Below are 22,079 nucleotides of genomic sequence, written 5' to 3'. Positions count from 1 at the left end.
CCTGGGACTTGGAGTTCTGCCTAACTGATGCCTAATTAGCTGTTAAAAAACAATAGTCCTTACTACTGTGTGTGCCCAAATTCCTCTAAGAAAACAAACCTGATAGTTTCAGCCTCAACATTTATATGACAGTTTTTTTGGTCTTTCCTTTCATAAAGATTTCCTATCCTCTTGTATCTCAATGAAGGTATAACTTCACCTTTAATTTTCTCCTCCAATAATTACAGCTTTTACATATGGGTAAGTTATAGAGATTGCTATTACAACATGGAAATTACCTATAAATCCAGCTAGACAAGTACCTTTACAAGAGATCAGAGAAATGGCTAAAACACCCTCTCTGGCATTAACTATGAAGAAAAATTTTGGTAAAGAGTTCTAAGAACATTCACAAATTGGTTTTGCAAAGTCAGTTTCATTTGTAATATGCATGCATGAAGCAACCCTAATTTCCCCTTTGACCTCTATTTCTATTTCCTGTAAAAATAGGCTCTTTCTGGAATGATTTTTACTACTGGTCTACTTACTTGCTTTTTCATCCTTTGTAATGTTTAGGAATGAGTTACAGAAAGGTCCTTGAATACCTGGCACAGAAAGCCATTAAAAATAGAGTATCAATTCCCGAGGTATGTTCCTATCTGGATGTACACGCATGAAATAACTGGACTTTCAAAGTTCTGTTGATGCCCTAATTCAATGAAGCGATTCATAAAGGAACACATTTTATATTTCATAGCTCATTTGCAAGTTTGCTTTTCCTAGTGTTTCCTTTCTGACCACGGTTCCTCCCACCTAGTACCAGTTCAAACCGGTGAGGCTTCAGACAAACGGTTACTCAACCCTGCCTGAACAATAGAATCATCTGAGGAGCCTTAGAAAAGATATGATGACCTGGAACTGCCTCAGAGACTGATTCAACGTATTTTGATGTATATGCACAGCTTGGTGATTTGGTTACCGTGTTGTCAAAGCAGACCACAAAGGAGGGAAAAAGCCATGTTTCCTTCTGCCTGGCTATCTTGACAGCAGACAAATTATTTTTTACCCTAAAAAGAAAAATGAAACCAAAGAAATGTTTTTACATTTAATAAATAAAACATGTTAACTCTCAAGAGGTGGTTGGCCCTTTAAACAGCATGGCAACGCACAGAAAGACAGTTGGGCCTGCCTGCGTGCCCTTCATATAAATGTCAACACCTACTCTGGGTCCCAAAATAAATATTTTTAATATTGTCTCATTCTGGACTGTTTAAGCACGCACTGTATCAGCTTGTCTGCATATTCCTAATGTAATAGCATGGAAGTTTCCAGCAACTCATTCTCTGTTTCTTCAGTAGACATTAATTCTTTATTATGTGTTTTCCACCTCCGAAACATCACATCAGTAAAAGGTTGCAAGATGTAAGACTGACCAGCACAGTTTTTCTGAAGGGTCAAGACCCAGATCTTTGTTGCAGAAAATAAAGAAAAGTGTTCCAAGCAGATATGAGCCAGGCCTGACCCTGTGTCCCTGATCCCTTCTTGGTCTCCAACAGTATAGGTTGCCCCCTTCCAGGAATGTTCAGCCTTTGACAGATGTGACTGTTCGTCTTATTTCTCAGAAAGATGGGGCAAAGGAACGAGGCTGGGGCTCCTTTTTACCTCCACTGTATCCACTGTGTTCATCTTCCAGTCCTTCTAACGGAAGGGATGACAGGAGCCCCACAGGAAACCGTTTTTGCCTCCCATGCGCTTCTGGGGCCACAGCTGGGAATCCAGTGGGTCGACATCACTAACCCTATCTGAGCCACCCCCTCGGAAACCTTTTGTTCCTGGGTTTCAATACGGTATGATGGCAGAAACAGTCTTTCTCATCTGAATGGGGACATTTTTAGCGATGGTTTAGGTGGGGTGGAGAGGAGACAGGGAAAAAAATGGAGTAAAAAAAACCTGTAAAATTTTTCTTATGAATCTGGATTTTTAAAATTATACCACAGCATTTTTCTCCCTTTGGCACTCTCTTCTCCCAATTGGTTTAAAATAAGCAACAACACCCTCCTTTGTAGTCTCTCTCCTCTGCGTGTAGCCCTTGGTTTGTGAGAGGAAGTTTTAACCCTCTGTGAGGTGAATGCCAGGAATCATTGTAGGATGATTTACCAGAAGTCAGTCAGGAAGCTGACATGTGATGCCTGTTTGTGAGGGAAGAAGGACAGAGCCAGGGCATTTTCTGTTACTGTGAGAACCCACACTGACCTTTGATACAGAAACAGGTAATACTCACTATTCCGATATCACACTTTCAAATGAGAAAGTTAACCTCACATCTGACCACCCCCCACCCCGTATCTTCGACGGCCCAACAAAGAGTCTACATCTTAGACTCTAACCACTAACCCTTAAAAGTACTAAAGAAGCTGCCACAGTCCCTCCTTTCGTGCACAAGCACAGACAAGCTCAGTGGTTTTCTTACGGTCACCCAGCAACACAGGCTTAGAACCAAGTATCTTCGTTCGTCATTTCAGTGCTAATTCATTCCCCAGAGTACTCCTTTCTCTGGGACGGAGGCATTTTAAATTGTAAGCCACTAGAAGACAGAGACCGTGTGTGTTAACCTGAATGGTAAAACGCCCAACTTAAAGCTATGGAAAATACCTACCCAGGAGACAAGAGCTCTGGCATTTTGGCTTCACCGTGCCGCTCGCCCTAGCCAATCAGTCAGTAAAATGAGAGCGTTAGATTATGTGAAGCCTGAAGTTCTTTTTAGCTCCGTGAATGTGCACTGAAGAAATATTCGTCAATGGACGTGAACTGCCAAATAGCAAAGGCACAATCCTTTCCATCACGGTAGCACTACCTCCTGGCTTTTCCCTGCCCTGCCCAGCACACCCTACTCTGCTTTGGCAGACCCCCCACCCCAGCCCAGAAAGATAAACGGGCCCTATTTTCAATGCCTCTTTTCAAGGGTACGTGGCTTGATCACTACAGTGAGTTTTGGTTATGTTTTCTCACTCTTGGGAGCTCAAAATAATTGTCATTTTCTACATTTGCATTCAGAAACCCCGGCCACAGTATATAGACTTGGAGGAAGGGTTGTTCATCTTGAGAGACAGGAGAAAATAGTGTTGTTGTATTTCTCCATCCCTGTTTTCAGAGCCCTTAAGAGAGCGGCATGCTTGTTATTCAAAAGGTTATGATATTCAGAAAGAAAAAAAATATCGTCAGGGTACAGTAACTGCACTGGTTTTTCCTCCAAGGGCAGGAAATAGCTTGGCCAACCTGAAAATAAAATATGCTCCTATTAAGCAGCTAAGCTTGTTAGATTCCCAGTCGGGTGGCAGGAACAGAATTGCATACATAACGTGGACTTGCCAATGCTTGTTCTTTTTCCAGAAATTTAAAAAATCTTTTTACTATTTTTTAATTTCACAAAAAGATTCCAAAACACACAACGGATTTTGCTCTATTGGTTCGGCCATCTTTGTTCTTCAGATTCATTATTTATTATTATTATTATTATTATTATTATTATTAATTTTCATTTTTCTTTTCCCTAGTTGACATTAGCCAACACAACTCCCAGGGAAAAGGAAAGCACTCAGTCCATCAACTTTCTAATGCCTCAGGAACCCACTTTTTTCCAGAGAAGATTCTAAATGGGTCACTTCCCTCTTCTGGCTTTACTACAAATGCTGGCTTTACTACTCACGCTTGTCCCTTATCCTGTTTTCAGAATTGAATAGCCGACTCAATGCCACCAGGCCTCGACTGCATCCAGTTAAGGTCATGGTTGGTACTTAAAAGCAGTGGTCTTTTTGTCCCCCAAAGGCTAGTTTTTATCCCTACCTCCACCCTTCCTCCCTTTCCCTTTTCCCTCTCCTTCTTCAATGGGGCTGTGTTATGAAGGACCTGGCCACACACAGAGAATATTACAGGAATAAAACCTGGAAAACAGCACACAGTTATGAAATATTAAACTTAAACTTCTCTTTATTTTGCTCCCTGAATTCTCCTCCCCCTCCAAGAAAACACAAACCTCGACAGATCTATGGCTTATGTTATCTTCAGCTGTAAAAGCCAGCTGAACCAACAGAGCCGCTCTCTCTCTTGCCTGTTGCCTAGAGGTTTCAAAAGGAGCTACTGTAAAGGAGCAGTTCCCTCTTTGGCCTTATGGACAACTTTCTTAGAGGAAATAGATTAAACCAGAATCAGCCCGATAAAGAACTCTATAGATTGTAAAGTCCTATACAAATGGAATCCGTTAACATCAGGAATTCTTCCGTGCCAATCACAGAGAGGATGGGCGAAGACAGGAAAGTAAAAGTGTCAGGGCAGCAATACTGCACTCTGCTTTGTTAGGAGTGATCTTTAGAAAATAAGAAAGTTCAAGGATGCATCCATTTCTTCAGTCAGCCCTAACCTATGAACTTCAGTGGGAATTTGGCCTGAGGAAAGATTACCTCATCAGACATTGATTCGGTCAAAGCCAACCCATTTCAAGGTGTCACCCATTAATTTCTTGACTGCAAATAGGAATTTTGCCCCAGGCCAGGACTCACAATTGGTCCCAGTTGACCTGAAGTGGATTTCCACCAGTGGCTGGGGAAAGAGAGTCTCTCTTTAGGATGTCTCTCCTTTGGTCCACTCTTTCTTTCTTTATTCCCTCTCCTGCTTCATCACATTAATAACAGAGCACTCAAAACACTTCATTAGTCAATGGCATACAAACAGCCGCTCAGAGGATTCGCGACTGGATTGATCCTCGCACTGCCAGGATAGATAGCACAGGGCCGAAATGACTATGCTTTCCAATTTTGACCTCATTCCGTTTTCTTTCATCCCCATCTCATGTATTCATTAAATGTTCACTTGGTAAGTGAGAAGACAACATTCTTACAGAGTGGCTTTTTGCATTATGATGAAAGTCTTGGCTTACGCATGTTTGCATATAAATATAAAATGGTCACTACTCTTTATTCCTGAAATGCGTATTTAACATGCAAGCTACAAAAGAGAGAAAGAATGTGAAAGTAGTATTTTCAGGGGTGATGGCATGTGTAGCATTACTAATCAGTAGTTAATCAGAGACAGGAATACTAAAAGGTGTTTTACGTATCTGGGAAATGGGCTAATGTTTTACTACGATTAGAGTAATCCTTCCTTCCTCTCCAGTTTTGAGGCAATTTTTCAGACCCTCTGTGACACATAGCCGAATTCAAGCTGCCCTTGTAAGACTTAGAGAGCCAAGGCTAGAAACCAAATTATTTGTGCCTCAGAGAACCAATCACATTGGTGCACAAGGCAGCATGTATATGGATCGTCTTTGCAGCATTTATTTACAGTAGCTAAAACAACAGCCTGGAAAACACATAACTGTAAGTCCTAGAGGAATGGCTAAATAAACTATGTCTTGTCTCTGCTGCATAACACTATAAAACAGTTAAAAAGAATGAGTTGATGGGGCGCCTGGGTGGCTCAGTCTGTTGAGCACCTGACTCTTGATTTTGGCTCAGGTCATGATTCCAAGGTCGTGGGATCAAGCCCCATGTTAGGACAAGCACTGAGCATGGATCCTGCACAGGCTTCTCTCTCTCTCTCTCTCTCTCCCTCTGCCTTTCTCCCCCACTCGGACTCTCTCTCTCTCTCTCAAATAATAAAAAAATTAATTGATTAAAAAAATAAAGAATGAGGTGGAATTCATGTACTAATAAGGACCCATCTCTAGGACATAGCAATAAAAAAAAAAAAAAACCCATACTCAACCCTTATATACCGTTGGTGAGAATGTAAGTTGATCCAGCCACTATGGAAAACAATATGGAGGTTCCTCAAAAAATTAAAACTAGATCTACCATATGATCCCGCAATTTCACTGCTTCCACCTCACACCCAAAGGAAATGAAAACAGGATTTGGACGAGATACCTGCACTCCCATGTTTATCACAGCATATTCACAATAGCCAAGTTATGGAAATAGCCCGAGTGCCCATCAACAGATGAATGGGAAAAGGGGATGTGGTACATACACAATGGAATATTACTCAGCCACGAGAAAGGAGGATATTCTGCCATTTGGAACTACCTGGAGGAACCTTGAGCACACGATGCTAAGCGAGATGAGTCTGTCAGAGAAAGACAAGTACTGTATGTTATCAGTTATCGGTGGAATCTAAAAAAGTTAAACCTGTGGAAAACAGAGTAAAATGGTAGTTACAAGGGGGTGGGACGGTAGGGGTAAGAGTGATGAGGGTTTAAGGGCACAGACTTGTAACAAATAAGCCCCAGAGATTTAAGGTACCTGCAGTGAACATACATAAAACATTATACTATAATTACATAACGTGGCAGATACTGTTACCATGGCAATCACAGTACAATATATAAATGTATCAAAGTAATATCCTATAGACCTTAAGGTTCTATATAATGTTCTATATAATGTTCTATATAGTGTTCTATATAATGTCACATGTCAAATATATTCAATAAAAAATGTTAAAAACCATATTTATTTTCAAAAATACACTTATGCATATAAAACAATACTGCATAGTTTCTACCTAGAAAAAGTGCGCAAAGGAAACACAGGAGGCTGGTTAAGACTTCCTTGGGAGAGGCTGGGGAAGATTTGGGATTAAGAATGGTGATGACAGGGGAGTTTAGCCTTCAATGTAATATTTTCATTTGTCACAAAGAAATGTATCCATATATTATTTATGTAGTTTAAATTTAAGTCCTTTGAAACACAGTATTAACAGGTTAAAACATTTTTTTTTTTGTATTCCTCTTTAGTGAACCCGTAATATTACATCCTGAAAATCAGCTCTTCTTCTTCCTGAGGCTTATTTAAGCCTGGGGGTTCTGTTCTCCTAGAGCAATGGGAGAGGGAAGGTAAACAAACCAGAGTTTGAACTAACTTTCAACATAGAATAAAGCATCAATTATCTCCCTTCTCCACCCTTTCTTGGACCTGAGCCTGCTTACAGTGGCCACCCCACCCAATCTGAGGGATACGGACCCCTAAAACCGGGGTGCTCGAATCCCTTGTGTTAAGGTGAGGGTAACTGGTTTGCTCAAGTTGAATCCACTGACCCTGCTGACTAATCCTGTCTTCGGCCTCATTTTGCTGCCCTCCCCCAGGAGGGAGGCGACCCCAGGGTGGTCTCTGTCCAGCTCCGCAAAGTCCTCCCACTAATTTCTAGAGTCAAAAGCTGTTGCCTTGTCAGAGCATTTGTTTCCATTCTCCGGGAGACTGGTCTCTCTAACTGCATTTTCCGTATTCCCGTTTTTCAGAAGTCAGTTCCTTTCCTTTCTCTCTTTCTCCTCCTTTTCTTCGTCTCTCGACTTCTGTCTCTCTGTATTTCTGTCTCTTTCCAAGTGCACTCCGTCCCTCATTGTTCCCTTTATTTTCTCAAACGCTGTTCTATAAAGTAAATTTTTGTTATGATAAATTTCAGTAATACTAAAAAAAAAAAAAAAAAAAAAAACCTCCAAAAAAGTTAAGACCAGAAGGTAGATTCAGTTTTAATGAAGTGTCTTCTTTTACCTTGCTTTTATGTTGCTTCTTTTTATCTCTTCATCAAGGAAACTGTATTCCATCGAGCCTCAGGGTATGATAAATAACTTACAAGGATGCACGATTGTACATAACTCTCTTGACAGGGTGACTCACAACACTGATAGGTATTATCTACATTCTTTAAATGGTTTCCTGCAGGGGTAAATCTGTGCACACCCAGGAATACAAAAGCGCAGGAGAATAAAATGTCTAGAGGTGACTTGTTTGGCCCAGCCTTATTTCCTCGCGAGAGGTTGCTCAGAAAACGCAACTATTTTCAAAAGGCGTGAGCAACTGAGGAACAGATTTCAGCATTCTCCCTGGATCTGGAGCCAGCCGGGATGGCTCCGCAAACAGCCCATCTCACTGGGTGTCGCAGCCTTTCACGGGCTCCAAGAAGAGAGGGCAGTGGTCGGTGCTGGCTGGGAGAGGTGTGAATGCACTCAAACTGTGTCTTCCTGGCCGTGCTTAAGAAACCCTTTTGCCAAGCGCTTTTCCAAAGTGGGAAATCCATAAAGCGACATTTCTCGGGTACAGAACCCTCCCTGTGAACTTGAGCCTTTCGGCATTTTCATTTACTTCTTCTTAAACACACACACGACCAGTGTTTATCAGTCCAACACTTGCTGGGGACTTCTCCCTTCTAAACGATGAAAAGAAGCTCTGGAAACATTATGATTTTTTATACCTGACAGGCTGTGACCTGTAGAAAGCTCTGAGTTCTGGCAGAAACACAAAATCAATTGAGTTTCATCTAAACCATTCTTTGGCTTTCAAGACCCTTTGATAAATGTCAGATGGAAATTCTTCAGTCCCACAGAAGCTCAGGAGGGTAACCAGACACTTTGATTTTTTACTTTATCATGTAATTGAAGTGGCATTTTTATTGATCAGTTGTTCACTGGATCAGTGGGTTTATTAATCTGCTTTTCTAGTCAAATAACTTGACAGGACTTCATTTAAAAATGATTGTAGTGTCTGTAACTGGGCTCCACTTGAGCAGTGACCGTGGGTTACTGGAGTCAACATTTTATTACAAAGCCCACACACAGCTGGGTAAAGATCCAGTCAAGTTGGGAAAACTGAGAAACAACATGGCCACCACCGTCAGCTTCCTGAATCACGGCAACAACTGGCTTTTTTGCTTAGGCGGAGGGGAAGGAAGAAAATTAACCCACCCTCCACACTCCCATAGTTATCTTTCTAAAATACAAACGCTAGCATGCCTGTACCCCACACAAAACCCCTCTGCTCTTGGAATAAAGACCAAAAGACTTACCCCAGCCTTCACGATGTTCCAACCCTCGCCTACTCTTCTAGGCTCATCCCTCGCCCCTCACACTGTACTCACACTGGGAGCTCTGCCACCTGAACTCCTTACCGTTGAAGAAGTACATCAGCCTCTCTCTCTTACTTCTTGGCTCTTAAACATGGCAGTCCTTCTGCTTAGAATACCCTTTCTCTGCTCTTCAGCTGGCTAAAGCTAATCCTTATTTGCCTTTCAGGATAGTTTTTTTTTTTTTATGTTTGATTTATTTTTTATTTTTTCATTTTTGAGAGAGAGGGAGAGAGAGAGACAGACAGCATGAGCAGGGGAGGGGCGGAGAGAGAGGGAGACACAGAATCTGAAGCAGGCTCCAGGCTCTGAGCTGTCAGCACAGAGCCCCACCTGGGGCTCGAACTCATGGATTTCAAGATCATGATCTGAGCCGATGAGCGAAGTCGGATGCTTAACAGATTGAGCCACCCAGGCACCCCGCCCTTCAGGACAGTTTTAACTATCATTTCCTCCAGACTTTTCAGGAGGTCCTGGCATCTAACACACTAGTTTGAAATCTCCTTCTATCTTTGACACTCGATGATAAATTCTTTGAGAACAGGGACTGTGTCTTAGACAGCAGTGTTTAACTCTGTTGCAATATACTTCATAATACATTACTCATTTTCTCCCTCTACATCCTTCTCTGGAAACATGCTGCATGGTGTCTGTGTTCCCAGCCACAAAGCATCCATGAGAGCATATCTGGCCCATTCACAGCACACAGCAAGTTTGGGGCACATAGTAGGTGTTCCATAAGTATTTGCTTCATTAACTGCGATCTGCATTAACATCAATCTGCAAAGCCTAGCACAGGGTGAAACAGATACTCATAATTCATTGAATCTAAGGTACCATTGATGGTGAGATGCTGTACTATTTTATACACCATTAAGAAACGAGGTAAAGCCTCCAAAATTATGACATAATGCTTACGGAAACTATGGCACTATGCTTTCTTATTAGACATTTTTTCTCTTTGATATAAGAGAACTGCTTAGTCATACATATTTATCACATCATCCTTACATGTGCACAAAAAGGAAAATATAAACAAAATAAAGTGGCTCATTTTTCTAAACTTTTTCATATCCAGAGTCTAACTCTGCTGCATCACATTTTTAATTCAGAATGGTCCATATCCATGACATTTCCCACAGTATCATCTGTGCTGCCCTGAGTGTTGGTGTTGTACCATTTTCTTTCTTTCTTTCTTTCTTTCTTTCTTTCTTTCTTTCTTTCTTTCTTTCTTCTTTCTTTCTTTTCTTTCTTTCTTTTCTTTCTTTCTTTCTTTCTTTTTTATTACGAAATTTATTGTCAAATTGGTTTCCATACAACACCCAGTGCTCATCCCAACAGGTGCCCTCCTCAATACCCATCACCCACCCTCCCCTCCCTCCCACCTCCCATCAACCCTCAGTTTGTTCTCAGTTTTTAGGAGTCTCTTATGTTTTGGCTCCCTCCCTCTCTAACCATTTTTTTTCCTTCCCCTCCCCCATGGTCTTCTGTTAAGTTTCTCAGGATCCACATAGGAGTGAAAACACATGGAATCTGTCCTTCTCTGTATGACTTATTTCACTTAGCATTACGCTCTCCAGTTCCATCCATGTTGCTACAAAAGGCCCTATTTCATTCTTTCTCATTGCCACGTAGTATTTCATGGTGTATATAAACCACAATTTCTTTATCCATTCGTCAGTTGATGGACATTTAGGCTCTTTCTATAATTTAGCTATTGCTGAGAGTGTTGCTATACACATTGGGGTACAAGTGTACCATTTTCTTAAAAGAGTGCTCCAAGGGCACTTGGGTGGCTCAGGGAGTTAAGCATCCAACTTTGGCTCAGGTCATGATCTCACGGTTAGTGGGTTAGGGCCCTGCTTCAGGTAAGTTCAAGCCCTGCTTCCACTGAGCCTGGCTTCTCTTTCTCTACTCCTCATGGCATTCTCTCTCTCTCTCCCTCTCTCTTCTCTGCCCCTCACTCACTGGCACCCTCTCTCTCTCTCTCAAAAAAAGAGTTCTCCACTAATATCTCTTAGATTTTCTTCCAAGCCATTGACACCCACCAATTTGCAGGTTTGGGGGCTCATGCCTTGTTGATCTTGCCAAGTGTTAGATTTCAAATGACCACAGTTCATGTGCTTTCCTCAAATGGTCCTTAAATGTCAGTTGACAGAAATACAACGGCACTCAGTTATCCAACTGTTCCACAGGGAATGATAGCCAAGTATCCACCATCATTGTTCTGGCTGACAATAATGTAAGCCACCATCAATGCTAAAACTTATCATAATTTTAGAGTTAGCAAGATGTGAATAAATGCCTGGCTTAGACTATATGCAATATAAAAGTATGTGCTTAATAGGTATTGTTAAATGAGTGAGACTGACAGAGAAGCATATAGAAAAATAGTTCTACGGATGCCTGGATGGCTTAGTTGGTTAAATGTCTGGCTCTTGATTTCGGCTCAGGCCAGGATCTCACAGTTCATAAGATGGAGCCCCGCTTTGGGCTCGCACTGGCGGCAGGGAGCTTACTTGGATTCTCTCTCATGAGTCTTGCACTCATGCTCTCTCTCTCAAAATGAATAAACTTAAACAAAATTTAAAAAATAGTTCTAGGAAGTTAATTCATACGCAATTTCTACTCTCATTGACTGAAAATATACTGTGCATGGACCCTAATGTTTCGTTCTTTTATATACATTATTTCATTTAACAATATATACGTAATTTCCAGGTGCTGTAATCAGTTCCCAGAGTGAACCATAGATCTACTCTATCTAGCACTCTGTCTCCAGAACTCTCCATTCACCTAGAAATTACTCATATCAACTATCACAATGAAAATTGCTTTCTATAATTGCATAATCAGAAAATACTTTCACAATCATCATGGAAATAACTGGTTTCATTGTCAAAGATATTCTATAATAATTCCTGAAGACTGATAATTTATGTCATGCTTATTTTCTTAATTGAAATATTTAATTAACTTGAAGTTTCCATATGGTTTCAAAAATCCACTGTTAAATGGAAATGCAAAGACTTCTTAAACTGAAACTCAAAGATGGGACAAATAGCTAAAAAGGTTCATTCTAGCCTTGGTTTTGCAGAAGCCTGGAATATTGCAAATAGTTTCAACAGGTATCTTAAAACTGTCAAAACAATCATTGAAACAAAATCAAATGTAATTCTCTCTGGCTTAAAAATATAGGTATCCTAAAGAGACTGGGTGTTTTACTCTAGAGGCAGAGAATTACTCAGTTCAGTAAAACCTCCACCCACCTGAATTTAAGAGCAATTCTCATAAAACCAGAAGGGGTTTGTGTGTGTATTTAAAAAAAAAATTTTTTTTAACGTTTTTTATTTATTTTTGAGACAGAGAGAGACAGAGCATGAACGGGGTAGGGGCAGAGAGAGAGGGAGACACAGAATCGGAAGCAGGCTCCAGACTCTGAGCCATCAGCCCAGAGCCCGACGCGGGGCTCGAACTCACGGACCGCGAGATCGTGACCTGAGCTGAAGTCGATGCTTAACCGACTGAGCCACCCAGGCGCCCCTTTGTGTGTATTTTTTACCAAAAACAATTGATTAATAGATCAGTGTTATCCAAAGCTCATATGATGAATCTTTGAGCAGAGATGTTGTCTCATCATCTGTGAATCCCTACGTTCCTAGCCACACAGCCTTGGCCCCACCAAACTGCCCAGACAGCTCTGATCTACACTCCTTCAAACCGCCCCATTCACATCACTCTCCAGCATTATGTGAAATTTGGGTGGTTGACATCTGAAGAAGAAGTGGGGAAAAGTTCCATGGCAGGCCTGACAGTATGGAGGCTAATTTCTAAAGGGCAGAGTAATAAAATGTCATTCACTCACACAAACCCCTGTGGTTTTCAAAGCAAGAGCCAGTGTGTATTCTGCTACAATCTTAGAGGGGCAATTAGTGGAGGGGGAAAGGGGCGGGAGGTCTGAAACCTTGCCAGTGTGTAAATGTACCCGCTACAAAGATCGGTTGTTAGCTCACTTTCCTGGTCACCAGGGATAATGTGAATGGTGGTCAGGAACTCAGTATCCAGATGGTGAGGGTGTTGCTTTGGGGTTTTTGTTTGTTTGTTTGTTTTTAATATTACAGTGGGTGGCTCTCAATCTGATAGCCACGCTAATTTACATAGCAGCACAAAGCCCTGCATTTTGCAATTATCTCCCAGTTGAAATGGAAATATCCTTACTAATTACCTGAGCAAGACCTTCTGACTGGGGTTGGAGATTAGAGGGATTTATTCACCTGCAGAAAAGCCAAGTAGAGAGAAGCCCACCCCTCTGGAAAAGGAAGGAATCTACCAAAGCGAGGAGAAAATAGGGAGGGGGGAATGGGTATTGAGGAAGGCACCTGTTAGGATGAGCACTGGGTATTGTATGGAAACCAATTTGACAATATATTACATATTAAAAGAAAATGGGGGTGGGGGGCAGGTGAGTGATTTTCAGGGACTGAGCTCCAGGGCTGCTGGCCGGTTTTTGTCCCATCCTGGGGCTTACATCCCAGCAGGCATGGTGGGCACACGGTGCCTAGAGAATACAATTCTTTTAGGGGCCCATGAAAATGTTTTTATTTCTTTATAAATCAATAGAAAAAAATGAACTTGTAGGTGGAAGAACATATTTTAACATATAATGTTAGTATATATTTGTCTCTATTCCAACATATCATATGCAATTTTAAATTTCTTTTTCTTTTTTTTTTTTTCTTTTTTTTTTTTAGTTTATTTGTTTAGAGAGAGACAGTGCAAGCAAGGGAGGGCCAGAGAAAGGGGAGAGAGAGAATCCCAAGCAGTCTCCATGCTGTCAGCACCGAGCCCAACTCAGGGTTCAATCTCATGTGATCATGACCTGAGCCACAGTCAAGAGTCGGATGCTTAACCTACTAAGCCACCAGGTGCCCCCAATTTTATGTTTATTTATAGGGAGAAGTGTCTTATGCCCACAAAAGTCACAATGGAGTCCTGCCTGTTGTATCAGGTTAGTTAAATAATATGAAATTGCTGGTAGCCAACAATTTCTAAAAACTTGTTTTAATGTTTATTTATTTTTGAGAGAGAGAGACAAAGTTTTGGGGGGGGGGGGTGCAGAGAGAGGGAGACAAAGAACCTGAAGCAGGCTCCAGGCTCTGAGCTGTCAGCACAGAGCCCAGCTCGGGGCTCGAACTCACAAACCCTGAGAATTATGACCTGAGCCGAAGTCAGATGCTTAACCGACTGAGCCACCCAGGCGCCCTGATAACCAACAATTTTAGATGTACAAAACAGGGAGTGATTAGTCAATGGGTAGAAATTTTCATTTACGAAAGATGAGTAAGTTCTAGAGATGTGCTGTATAATCTAGTGCCTGTAGATAACGATCCTGTATTGTACACTTTAAAAATCCATTAGGAGGGTAGATCTCATGTTAAATATTCTTACCATAATAAAATTAAAACACAGTTTTGACCTAATACCTATCTCTCAAAGGATCCTCTGCAAGTGTATAGAAAATCTCAACTCCAACTGGATAGGCAGGGAAAGTAGAGAAGGCAATCCTTTCTATCTCTCCTTCCTTTTTCTCTCTCCTTTCTCTGCCTCCCTCCCCCAAACTCCTCCCCATGCCCCCCTTCCTTTTTCTCTTCTGTCACTCCCTCCTTTTCTTCTCTCTCTCTCTCTCTCTCTCTCTCTCTCTCTCTCACTTCTAGGACTTTTCTTATAGAACCAGAGGAAGGTTAGTCACCTCCAATCCTAGGGCCCCCAAAGGACCTTGGACTGTCCCAGGCACTCACCCTCCTCCTTCCACTTCTCCGCACCATCTCTGCTCTTTCTCTAGGAAAGCCCAGGTAAATTCAGATCAGAGATATGCTGAAGCTCTCTAGGGTTTGGGGCAGGAGGCGAGGCGCAAAGACAGACCAATTTCTGATGCTTTCTTGTTCTTCCCATACTCTTCCTCCATAGTTCCTGGGATCTTTATCCTGGGAACTTTCCCCCAAAGTTCCTGGGATCTTTATCTGGTGAGGATGGTGAGGAGGAGGAGGAAAACGGATTCCATATATTTGTTCATCCTTTACAATGTCTCTCTCCCATCATTCAGCACAAGATTTTGATGTTAAAAGCCAAGGATTTGCTTTTTTGTCCTTTTAATTCCGTCACTGACAACTCCTAAAGAAAATGGATGCCTTCTGGTCTAGCTGCCCAAATAGGGAAGTCACCAGGAAAATAATGTAAATAGGTAAATAGGAAGGACTGTGGCATAGAGCATATCAGTTATGGCTTCATCTATCACGCAATGCAAATAAAGCTCATCATGGCCAAATCACAGAGTTGGCTATCATGGGGGATGAAGCAGTGTGTTATCAATACAAACATTAAAAAAAGATAGGCCTGGGGTGCGTGGGTGCTCAGTCAATTGGGCATCCGACTTTAGCTCAGGTCATGATCTCACAGCTTGTGAGTTCGAGCCCCACATTGGGCTCTGTGCTGGCAGCTTGGAGCCTGGAGCCTGCTTCAGATTCTCTTTCTCTCTGTCCCTCTGCCACTTAGGATCTCTCTCTCTCTCTCAAATATGAATAAACATTAAAAAAAAGTAAAAAAAAAAAAAAAGATAAGCCCTACCCTCAAGGAACTACAGTTTAGTGGATAAAAGCCATGCACACAACTGATACATGAAAATGAACATAAATTAAGAGGAGAGAAGTGCTAAGTGGGGATTGATACAGAGGTAACTAGTATCCAGATTCCCTTTGATGATGAAAGGAGCTTTCAATCTATGTCATTGTCATTGCAAATGATGGTGGATTGTCCACTCTGGTCTGTAGCCCGTTGAGAAGGTTGGGTGACTTCTGTTAAAACCCAGCGCAGAGGTGTGGTTAAGTATTTAAACTTAGAGAAGTCCTGTGGGATCTGAAGAAAGAGGATACCTGTGAGCCAGGTGGTAAAAGAAAGAAATGACTGAACTCTCATCCTAGAGAACTGTGAAGGGAGAAGCAAGAGACTCCATGGATTTGGTTCAAGGTTTTCATGTATCTGAAGATGTTAAAGAACGTTTGCTGTGTTATTGACTTTTGGAAATTCTGGACGAGCCAGTGAAGAGAGCCATGATCCAGCTCCTATTTAGAGAACAACAAAAGCAAAATGGTTAACTTCTTAAAACATAGCACACGTCATTAGTAGCACAAGGATTACAGAGGGCAAATCATGGAGTCCCTTTTGTGCCAACTTTAGTCTGGGCTTAAACAGTGAGCCTGGAAGCAAGAGGTGGAGCTAGGGAGTGGTAAAGAATTAAATAACCAACCATGACTAATCGCTGAGTTGAGCCCGAATGAATTCACTCTGCAAACATAGGTGTCATCAAAACATAGCTTATGCAAGGCCTGAATGGGAAGCAAGTCACAACATATAACTACAAATCCATGCTTTGTCTGTAAGGTCATAATCAACTGTGTCTGCAGTATAGCATTTGGTACGGTTGGATGACATGGAATGGTTGCCCTAGGTGATTGCAATTTGGATGAAAGTAGACAAAGGTAAGCATTTTATTAATTGTGTTGTTAAAAGTGAATCTGTGTAGTCAAAGATTTTGTTGATCTTGTTGTTGTTGTTATTTTTAATTCAAAGAACATGCTACAACAGACTATAGCTACCTTTTAGGACAGACCTGGATTCATATTCTAATTCTGTATTGAGCTAGCTACATGAGGTACAATTACTTTATCTTAAAACGAAGCCCCTTCTAGCCTTAGAGTGCTATTACACTATTGGTTATTGTGAAGTGCTGAAAGGCACTTTCCTTTGAGAAGGTGGGAGAGCATCTGAGAAAAAATGTAAGACACCATTAAATCCACTTACCATTCCATGTTAGAAAGAAAAATAATGAATTAAGTAGGGATTCTGTGAATTTATTTCCTACTCCCTTCTTTATCCACTAATCCTAGCTTTCAAAAAAATAAGTGAATATATTAAATACAAAAAAATCTACCCTAGAGGGGTGAGCCACAGGACATTCAAACGCTATACTTTTCCACTGAGCCCACACACCAAAGAGGGCATACAGTTGAAATTTTTGACGTGTGTGGGGTTCTGAAAGTGGGAAATGTATTTCGGAGATACCAAACTATGTAAACTAGCTGTTAGAGTTTGGTCCCGGCCAGGGTTTCTCAGCCTCGGGTTATTCACAGTTAGGACTGGATAATTCTTGGTTGTAGGGGCTGTGATGTGCAGGATGTTTGCCAGCATCCCTGACCCCATTAGATTCTGGTAGCAAACTGCTCCCCCTCCCAGTTGTGATCATCAAAAAATGCATCCTGGTATGGCCAGATGTCCTGTGGGGGACATAATCACCCCCAGTGAAAATCACTGGTCTAGACAAAAGGATGAGGTTGATTATGATGTTTGCTTTTGATGTCTGTCCCTGCTACCTTTCCAGCTGCCCACCCCATGCATTTTTTTAATTCATCCATTCAACAGATATTTATTAAATGACAACTGGGGTGCCCCAGTGGCTCAGTCAGTTAAGTGTTCAGCTCTTGATTTCGGCTGGGGTTATGATCTCACGGTTCCTGAGTTCGAGCCCCACATGGTGCTCTGCACTGATGGTGCAAAGCCTGCTTGGGATTCTCTCTCTCTTCCTCTCTCTGCCCCTCCCACACTCGCCCTGTCTCCCTTATCTCAAAATAAATGACACTTATGTGTCAGGCACTCTACCAAGGGATGAGGATAAAATAGTGAACAAGAAGGAATGGTCTCAACTATCATGGAGTTTACAATTTTGTTAGGCAGTGTGAGGGGTGCCTGGGTGGTTCAGTCGGTTAAGCGGCTGACTTCGGCTCAGGTCATGATCTCGCGGTCCGTGATTTCGAGCCCTGCGTCGGGCTCTGTGCTGACAGCTCGGAGCCTGGAGCCTGTTTCAGATTCTGTGTCTCCCTCTCTCTCTCTGACCCTCCCCCATTCATGCTCTGTCTCTCTCTGTCTCAAAAATAAATAAACGTTAAAAAAAATTTTTTTAAAAAGGCAGTGTGAAAAAAATAATTATAAAATAATATGTACAAAATATGCATAATTCATTTTATGAATGTGTATAATAAAATGTACAATAATATGAGCAAAACAGAAGTTCAGGGAACCTGCATACATAATTACAGCCACTGCTTCCCCTGTTTATTAACCCTGTTAATATTATGGTGAATGGTTTAGAAAGGTATAAACCTACAAAGGAATGGGAGTGGTAGAGGAGTAGAACAGTAAAAATTTTGAAAAGCAAAATTTAGATGGATGAGATGAACTTAATGAACTAGGGGAAACTGAAACCTAAGACTCAAAACAAAACATAATATTCTGATGTTGAACAACACTGCAGCCAGAGACAAAAGCCTAAAACTTCCACAGAAGAAAAAGAAAAAACCAAACAGATCACAAAGATACGTGAATTAGAATGTCATCAGACTTCTCACTAGCAGCACTCATCGCTGGAAGACAATAGAGCAATACCTTCAAAGTTCTGAAGGAAAATTCTTCCAACCAAGATTTCTGTACTCAGCCAAACTATTAAATAACTAATAAATAGAATGAAAACATTTCAAGACACTTTCTCAAATTACTTCCCATATGTTCTTCTTTTATATTGTTAGAACAAATGACCTCAAAACTTAGTGGCTTAAAACAACTATATGTCATGTTTCTAAGAATTTGAGCAGAGCCCAGGGGAGACAGATCATCTCTGCCCCTTAGTGTCTGATATTTCAGATGAGATGACTAAACTAGCTGATGGCTGGCCAGTCATTTGTCTCTTCCTACCATAGCCTTTCAACATGGTTAGCATGAGTTTCCTTACACCAGATTAGCTGAACTTCTTACGTGGTTCCAAGACAAAACAGAAGCTGCCAGTCCTCCTAAAGGCCAGGACTTGAACTGTTGTACTTTATTAGCCCAAGAAGTCACAGGCCAGTCCAGATTCCGGGGCGGGGGGGGTGGGGGGTGGGGGGGGTGGGTGGAGGGGGGAGGGGGGATAACCTCTCTCAATGCACTAAACCAGCTCTTAAATAGACCAAGAGGTGTTCTGTTGCCAGCAAGTTGAGATTGAGTTGAAGAGTAAAAGGATCTACATAAAAGATAAAAGGATTTATCTTTACACCCTATCAAAAGAAACAAAATGAATGAAGCTTGTGTGACAGACCACTTTGGATTTTAATTGAAATGACAGGGAAAGGACATGATATGAAATGCATTTAAGAAATCACTTTTGACTCCTGTATAGAGAATGACTTATGTGGGGGCAAGCATGGAAGGAAGGACACCAGCTGGATACTTACTCCAGACGGTGACTTGGACTTAGAGAGTAAAGGTAGAGAATAAGAGAAATGGACACATTTGAGATCAGTTTTGGAGAGTGAGCCAAATAGATTTACTGGTGGATTGGACATAAGAATAAAAGAAAAGAAAGAATCAAGGATGATTTCTAGGTTTTTAGCTTGGACAACTATGTGGACACTGAGGTCATTCACTGAAATGGTAAAGAAAGGAAAAGACTTGGGAAGAAACTCAAAAATTCTGCCTTGAAATGATTATAAGTTATCAAATTCCTTATCAAGGAGGAGGTTATATATGTAAATTTGGAGCTTAATGGAGCTAACGAAACATATTTGGAAATCATCATTTAGGTGGTTTGCAAAACCATGGAAATGAATGAGATTGTCTAGACGGGAGACATAGGAAAGAGTAAAGAAACCAAGACTAAGCCTTTGGAATGCTGAAAAATTTAGGAGTTGAGCAAAGAAAGAGCATCTAAAAGGAAGAAGACAAATGCTGTCAATGGTAAAGGAAAAAAAAAAAAAAAAACCCAAAACACAGAAGAACATAGTGTCAGGGAAGCCAAGCATATTTTAAGAATGAGAGAGTGATTTATGCACTGATTGGTCAGTAAGATGGCATCAGAAAGAACGTTGGCTGTTGTACTTGACTAGCTAATATCACATAAATCTTGGTGACAATGGAAGCCATAGGAGAGCAGGTGGAAGAGAAATGGAATGCGAGGGGTTAGAAAAATATGATTTGAAGCAGTGGGTAGATATAGGATAAGGAGCCAGAATTCCCTTATGGAAAAAAAATATCCAATATATCCAATATCCAATAATATCCAATATCCAATAACTCTTACTTTTTTTCTGAGAGATATAGAATTAGGGAAATATATAGCAAGGTGACTTGTGATGACGTGATCCAAAATCTGTGACAGGAGAAGCAAGATAGGACCAGTGCTAGCCTTGGCGCTAAGACAGAAGGTAAGTGTGATAGTACTTCTGGTATGAATAGAAGAAAGCTGAATGAGTCCTGATCTACCCAACCTGGATTTACCTTGTACCTTCATAAACAGTGTGGGTGTGAAATAAAAAGATCTGGTTGCTAAGAACTGCAACGTGAAAGTATTGGCTAGATTCAGCCCATAAATTTTCTTGTGACTGGCCATACCCTCCCAGAATAATCATTTTCCCTTGAAATACTTCCGTGAATAAAAAAGCTTAACTCTACCCTCTTAGGCTTGGTCACAGTCAGGACTTAAGTCTTACCTGTCCTGGTCCTGACTTAACCTTCAGAAATAGTCAACGAGAACCACCCATGAACATTAGCAGTTCATGGCAGGCAGGTCTCTGCTCCCACCAGCCCAGTGCTAATTAACAAAACCAAAGCCATTAGCTTCACCTTGAGAATGCTTAGCCTAGGAAAGGGTTTTACTCCTGAGGGCCCTGGCCACTTGGGCTGGGAAAGTTCTTCGTTGAACTTGGCACTAGGGAGCAAATCAGCCTGTTCTTAAAAAGGGCTATCACTGGGCCACTTTAGGGAGAAGAAACTTATCCCAGCTTCTGCTCTTTAGAGGCAGTCCCCAAGGCCAATAGCCCTCCACTGTCGTCAGCACACATAGAACGAACCAGACCTACTCCTCAAGTTACTCACATGAACTCAGGGACACCGGATAAAGAAGTAGAGGCTAGGGCTGTGGAATGATATGTGCTGTCCTTCCAGACTTTTATTACTGATGCACTATTTGAACATAAGTAGTGCAAGAAGATATGGTAGTTACATGTGGTTTGTTATGACTTGCTCACTTTCTCTTTTTCCTTGATCTATTTCCAATCTCAGCACGGCATCATCTAAAACAAGGCTCTGCTCCTGCCCAATTTCAAGTCAAATGCATTTTTGCAATAATGATGTAAAGGGATTTATCTGAAAATCATCACTGGCACATACTCAAGGCTCACTAAATGTTGATCTTTGGAAGTTAAATTGGTGAAATGCCATGTAGTATGCAGGCCACAAGCACTAATGGAGTCAGAGTTGGCCGGCTGATAACACAATGGGTGTCTTACATCATACTTTTTCCCCCTAACATCTGTTTTGAGGTATAATGTACATTCCATAAAATTCACCCATGTAAAATGTACAATTCAATGATTTTTTTTTTTTTAGTAAATATATGCTGTTGTATAACCATCACCACAATCCAGTATTAGAACATCTCCATCACCCTGTAATAATCCCTCATACCCATTGCCAATCGTATCCATTTCAACCCAAGGCAGGGCAACTGCTAATCTACCTTCTGTCCCTATAGATTTGCCTTTTAAGGACACTTTATATAAGTGGAACCATAAAACACAGTCTTTATTCCATGTAACACAGCATTTCTGAGATTGCCTTTTAAGGACATTTTATATTAGTGGAACCATAAAACACTGGCTTATTCCACATAACACAGCATTTCTAAGGTTTATCCATGTTATAAAAGCATTCTTTTTATTACTAAATAGCATTCCATTGTATGGACATACCGCATTTTGTTTATCCATTCACCAGTTCATGGTCATTTGATATCATTTTTAAAAAATCCTTCCCTGAGTGTATTTGTCTCAAATGTATCATAAAATTATCTTATAGATGACATGTTTCCTCCCTACCTAAATAAAGGTAGTTATAAACACTTCCTCAGGGAGACTGTCAGCATCTCACAATAGCTGTCCTAAGGGCTTATGTCAGTTGCCCCAACATACTGTGGATAGATGAGTGACCAATGATGCGATTTTACTATCTTCTCTCTTTCTCTCTCTCTTTGTGGAGGGAAGGATAGGGAAATGAGACTTATTCTGAAAATCCACATGTGGTCTTACAGTTCATATAATACCAAGGCCCAGGGGGTTAAATAAAGGGAA

Source organism: Felis catus, chromosome B1 (genome assembly GCF_018350175.1).
Source record: "Felis catus isolate Fca126 chromosome B1, F.catus_Fca126_mat1.0, whole genome shotgun sequence".
In the NCBI taxonomy this organism is placed as follows: Eukaryota; Metazoa; Chordata; class Mammalia; order Carnivora; family Felidae; genus Felis; species Felis catus.
The sequence above is the reverse complement of the archived record's forward strand: the minus strand, read 5'-3'. Positions refer to the sequence as shown.